Raw genomic sequence first — 5,791 nt, forward strand, 5'->3', positions numbered from 1 at the left:
TGAAGATTTCGATCACGAACCAGTTAGATCTCGCGACGAAGAATCTTGTGAACAACATTACGTCACCCACACCAAACGCGACGGCACGGATCATTACATAGTGCGTCTTCCCTTCCGGGATTCCAAATTCAATTTAGGCCAATCTCGTAATCAAGCCCTCAAACGTTTTTCTTCATTGGATCGAAAGCTGTCAGCGAATCCTCAGTTGAAGGCTGAATACACTAAAGTTATGGAGGAGTACATTTCTCTCGGGCACATGTCTCCCTGCGATCAGACGGAGGGTGGGTATTATCTTCCACACCATGCCGTCATAAAGGAATCCAGTGAAACCACCAAGGTTCGAGTGGTGTTTGATGCTTCAGCTAAAACGTCCACTGGTATTTCACTTAACGACACTCTTCTAGTTGGTCCTACGCTCCAAAATAACATTTTCGAACAAGTCCTTCGATTCCGTACTCATCGCTACGTCATCACGGCGGACATCGAGAAGATGTACCGCCAAATCCTGGTCTACCCAGATGATCGGCAATTCCAAAGGGTCTTATGACCCTATCAAGGCTAACTGCAAGACTTCCAATTGAATACGGTAACTTTCGGCACGGCGGCCGCTCCATTTTTAGCGGTTCGCACCATCCAGCAACTTGCTCGTGATGAAGCTCGGGATTTCCCACGTGCCAGTAAACTTCTTCTCCGTGATTTTTACGTCGACGATTTCATATCCGGCGCTGACTCCTTAAACGAACTCTTAGCTATGCGCGACGAAATGATTGCTTTACTCGCGCGTGGTGGGTTTGTAATCCGGCAGTGGGCGTCCAATCATCATGCAGCGTTGGACACTATTGACAAAAAACTATTTGATTTAGATTCTTTAATTAAAAATGAACCAATCCAAAAAACATTAGGAATCATCTGGGATGTTCAGAATGATCTGCGGAAATATACGCAAAAGCCAATCGATCCCATGACCACTGCTACTAAGCGCAAACTTCTATCAGAAATATCCAAAATTTTCGATCCCCTGGGTTTGGTAGGCCCAGTGACTCTTTTCGTGAAGAGGTTAATTCAGGAGTGTTGGAAGGCCAAGATTACTTGGGACGAATCTCTCCCACAGGATATTCATTCCAAGTGGACCTCATTGGCACTTCAATTGCCACAACTACAATTGGTGTCATTTTCGCATCAATTATCGCTGCCCCTCGCTACGCAATTTGAAATTCATGGCTTTTGTGATGCCTCCATTCATGGGTATGGAGCGTGCATCTATCTCAAGTCTACTAATCTTCATTCTGAAGTCTTAATTTCCCTCATCAGTAGTAAATCTCGAGTGGCCCCATTGAGCGGACTCACCATACCTCGGCTGGAACTGTGTGCCGCCAGCATTTTGAAGAAGCTATATCTAGAAGTAAAGACGCAGCTTGATTTTCCGATCGATCAAGTCTACCTTTGGTCTGACTCTACTACTGTCCTTTACTGATTGAAGAAGGCTCCTTATCTCTTGAGAACCTTTGAGTCCAACAGAGTGGCAGATATTCAGACACTAGGAGAGCAGGTGATCTGGAAACATGTCAGGTCCGCGGACAATCCAGCCGATGCCCTATCGCGAGGACAACTCCCCTCTGAATTAATAAAAAATTCACTTTTGACGTCGGGTCCAAAATGGTTAGCCTTGGAACAGTCTCATTGGCCGAAGCCGATCGAATCTTCGATCAATCAAGCCCCTGGATTAAAGGGAAACACTTGCTTACTCACTACTACTTCCATAGAACCCATCTACTCTCGTTTCTCTGATTTTGAACGTCTAATTGGGGTCATCGCATACATTCTACGTTGGAGGAATCCACAAGGTCTTCGTGGTGTCCCTCTCTCCATTAAAGAGCTGCTTGAAGCGGAGAATCGTCTCCTTCTGATAATTCAGCAGGAACGATTCTCATCCGAACTTCGACAGGGTTCAAAAGAAAAATCTTCCAATAGCCCAATCAAGTCACATTTAAAACGAACCCCCTTTGATCAATTGCACCCGTTTATTGATGATAAAGGACTCATTCGTGTAGGCGGTCATCTTCGACAATCCGAGCTTCCATACAATCAGAAGCATCCCATTCTGTTGCCTAGTAAACATACTCTCACGGACATGATAATTCGACGAACTCATCAGTTGAATCTCCATGTGGGGATTCAGGGCACCCTTCACGCGATTCGAGCTAAATTCTGGATCTTGAATGGAAAGGATCAAATAAGAAAAATCGTGCATCGTTGCGTAGAATGTATCCGGCAAAGGCCGAAATTTATCCATGCTCAAATGGCAGATTTGCCTCGATCTCGGGTCAACGAATCACCAGCTTTCGCTCACACAGGCCTCGATTTCTTTGGCCCGATCATCATCAAAGAGAAAAAAGATCGTAATCGATCATTTCTCAAATCGTACGGCTGTGTGTTCGTGTACATGGCTTCCAAAGCCGTATACATTGAGCTTGCTGTGGATCTCTCTACGGAAGGGTTTTTGGCCGCCTTTCGTAGGTTTATCAGTCGAAGAGGAGTTCCCGAACATGTATACTCCGACAATGGGACCAACTTCATCAGAGCAAATCATGAACTCAACGAACTCTATAACCTTGTATCTTCCTCCGATTTCAAGGAACACGTTGGCGGTTACTCCTCAGTCAAGCGCATTGAATGGCATTTCAATCCGCCTCTATCACCTCATTTCGGGGGGATTTGGGAGGCGGCTGTGAAAAGCTTCAAACATCATTTGAAACGCGTTTTAAAGGACCACAAGCTCACTTTTGAGCAACTTAATACGTTGTTGATCGAAATTGAAGCAATTTTAAATTCACGTCCTCTCTGTGCTCTTTCAGCTGATCCCAATGATCCTCTAGCCATAACCCCAGTTCACTTATTGATAGGTCGTCCTTTCAACTCGCTGCCCGAAAAATCCCTTCTTTCAGTTTCAGATAACAGATTGTCGACCTACAACTTTATCATTAAGGCGAGACCAGATTTCTGGAGCAAGTGGCATAAGGAGTACCTCCATGAACTTCAGCTTCGCCAGAAGTGGCACAATTCCACTGTTGAACTCCAAATTGGATCAGTCGTTCTTCTCATGGATACTCTAGTCACTTGCGCCCGGTGGCCGTTGGGTGTTATCATCGAAGTCTTTCCTGGGAGTGACGGGATCGCTCGCGTTGCTTCCGTCAAAACTGCGAGTGGCGTCTACAAGCGCAACATCACCCGACTGTATCTGTTACCCTCAACCTGAACTTCCACTTAGTCTCATAAGAACTTATGATGATGGTTTTCTTTCAGACTGCGTAACAAGGATAAATTGATTCCCCATTCCGCAGCTCTCGTCGGGAGTGATTTTTCAGTTGAAAATTCCGTGGAATATTCGGTTTGAAAATTGTGTTGAATTTTCAGTTGAATATTCTGTGAAAAATTGTGATGAAAAATTGTGTTGAAATCGACATTCGCATAATCTTCGATCTCTTTGTAATTTAACAATAAATCTGGGTTTTTTATGCCGCAAGACTTTTTCCCAATACTCTGAAAGTGATTTATTTACCCTAACAAACATTACCAAAGTAAATGCAACTACCATACCACCTAGGGTATGGTAGTATTCCTCAACAATTCAGGTACATCTCGTTAACCGGATTGTGAGGGCCATAGTGGTGGTGATGAGGGAACAATGGTTTTTTAAGCGAGCCGTAAGTTTGATTATTTTATGCATTTATTCATTTGTTTGTTTTATTGGGATAATTGAAGTTCTGTTTTAGTTCAATTTGTCTCGATGTCAGTTGGATTTTCGTGAATTTTGGTCTGATTTTCTTTTTAATTCTAGTTTTATTGTCTTTTTAATTCTAATTTTTAATTTAATTTGTTTGTTTTTTTTTTATATGTAAAAAAAATATATATATATTTTTTTATTCTATTATAGGATGAACCCTATTTGCAGATTGACGGGGACATTTGTATTCGGAAGAAGATCGACCGGAGAAATATGCGTAGTGCGTTGGTTTCGTCCAATAACTATCTACAGGACTGTCTTGGGGTCATGGACGGTGATGAATTTCGTGATTTCCTGGGGATTGCAATGATGACTGAGGGGCGCTGGGGTATGGACAACCCTATAGTCGAGTGGGATGTGCCCATGGAGCTGGAGAAATTCGCGCTTTCAACGAACTCGATTAAATGAATGAGCGAGAACAGTAAAAAATGTATTATAACCGATTTTAAAAATTTGGTAATTCTGAAATTTATAACCCAAATTTTGTAGTTGAAGTTTATCGTTTTGGATTCCAATTTGTGACATTGTAAAAGGAAAAAAAATTGAATTATACTTGGATTGTCATCTAAATTGTGTTTATATATATATTTTCATTTTGTTTGAATAGAGACTCTTTGGGAAGATAGATTTTGATATATATTATTTTTGTATATATATATATATATATATATATATTGTAACATGATAAAAATCATGTGCTGTTCCTCGCCTGAACTGACCGCGGATCATGGGGGGAAAATTAGTCGTTTACCCCAGCGAGAAGTCGGATCACCCAGAGTCACAGCTGTCAATTTATTTTTATTTTTTTTATTTGACTATTTTCCTTCTGTCCATCATTCTATCGGACTCGGTCGATCGCGCTCACCGTGGGTTACGTGAGCTTCGAGACGAGGGGAGTGGAGCGGAGCCTCAGGGAGAGCTACAAGACGGCGCGATAGCTGAGGAGCAGCACACCGACGAGCACGCACACACCGAGTCTGGGAGACTCACACCACGTAGGACGCGAAAGACGATCGTAGCACGCCAGCAGGCATCTCAGGCCTCTACGTGCGAACCCCCACCACCTCACCGATAGATCGGCGGTACAAGGCCGTCCAGTAAAAAACCGATGTTACAGCATTGAGGGAGCATCGGATTATGTTGGCTTCTGCGCCGCTCAACGCGGATCACATCCACCGACCGCGAGGCGCAAATTTCAGTTTGTGGGACTGAGGAATTGGGAATTAGGACCATTTTAAAATGCGAAAGTCAAAAATTGTCGAATCACTTGGATTTTTCGCGCTCATCACGTAATCGGGTGGGGGTAGGAGAAATTGAGGGGTTCCTCGGGGCGATGTACGGCCCCGACGAACACTCTTCGCTGGGATTTATTTCAATAAGGTCGCTCTGCGCCATTGAAGTTTTTTTCGCTCTTCGAGCTTATTTGATCGACGGAAGTAAAGTACGTGGTGGTGTTGTGCCCGTTGGTTCCGGCTTTATCTTCCGACGTCGCCGTACTGAGGGTCCAGACGAGTCTGCCTGGTGTTCTCGCGAAATCACGGTGAGCGTCTATTTTCCTTGTGAGTGCACGCGTCTTTCCAGTAGGGAATCCACTCCGGCGCCCATTTTGGGGCCGTTTGAGAATGTGCTAGAGTCTGCTTGTGACGCGGCACTCTGTAGCCTCCAGCTACCTCTTGATTGATGTCATTATTAGTTTCGCTACTTAATTGTTGTTACCAATCTTCTTTTGTGGGGAAAACTAATCCCAGCTCATTTAATACGTCGACCTTCACCATTAACTTTTATGTCGTGGCTCTCGCGTCGTCGTCGCTTGCGGGTGATCCTCGCGTCTTAGCGTCTCCCACGCATTCTTAAGATTATTATTATTTCTCTTCGTTAATTAGCATCGCTAGGTCAGTTACATTTTTTGTTGTTGTATAGCATCTTTGCTCGTGGGAGTCCTCTCCTGCACGTGTACAGAATTCTACCGAAACTCTCGTATGTACGAGGGAAAGATCACATTTGATT

The sequence above is a fragment of the Diachasma alloeum genome, unplaced genomic scaffold (genome assembly GCF_001412515.2).
Source record: "Diachasma alloeum isolate Michigan unplaced genomic scaffold, Dall2.0 Dall_scaffold_01119, whole genome shotgun sequence".
In the NCBI taxonomy this organism is placed as follows: Eukaryota; Metazoa; Arthropoda; class Insecta; order Hymenoptera; family Braconidae; genus Diachasma; species Diachasma alloeum.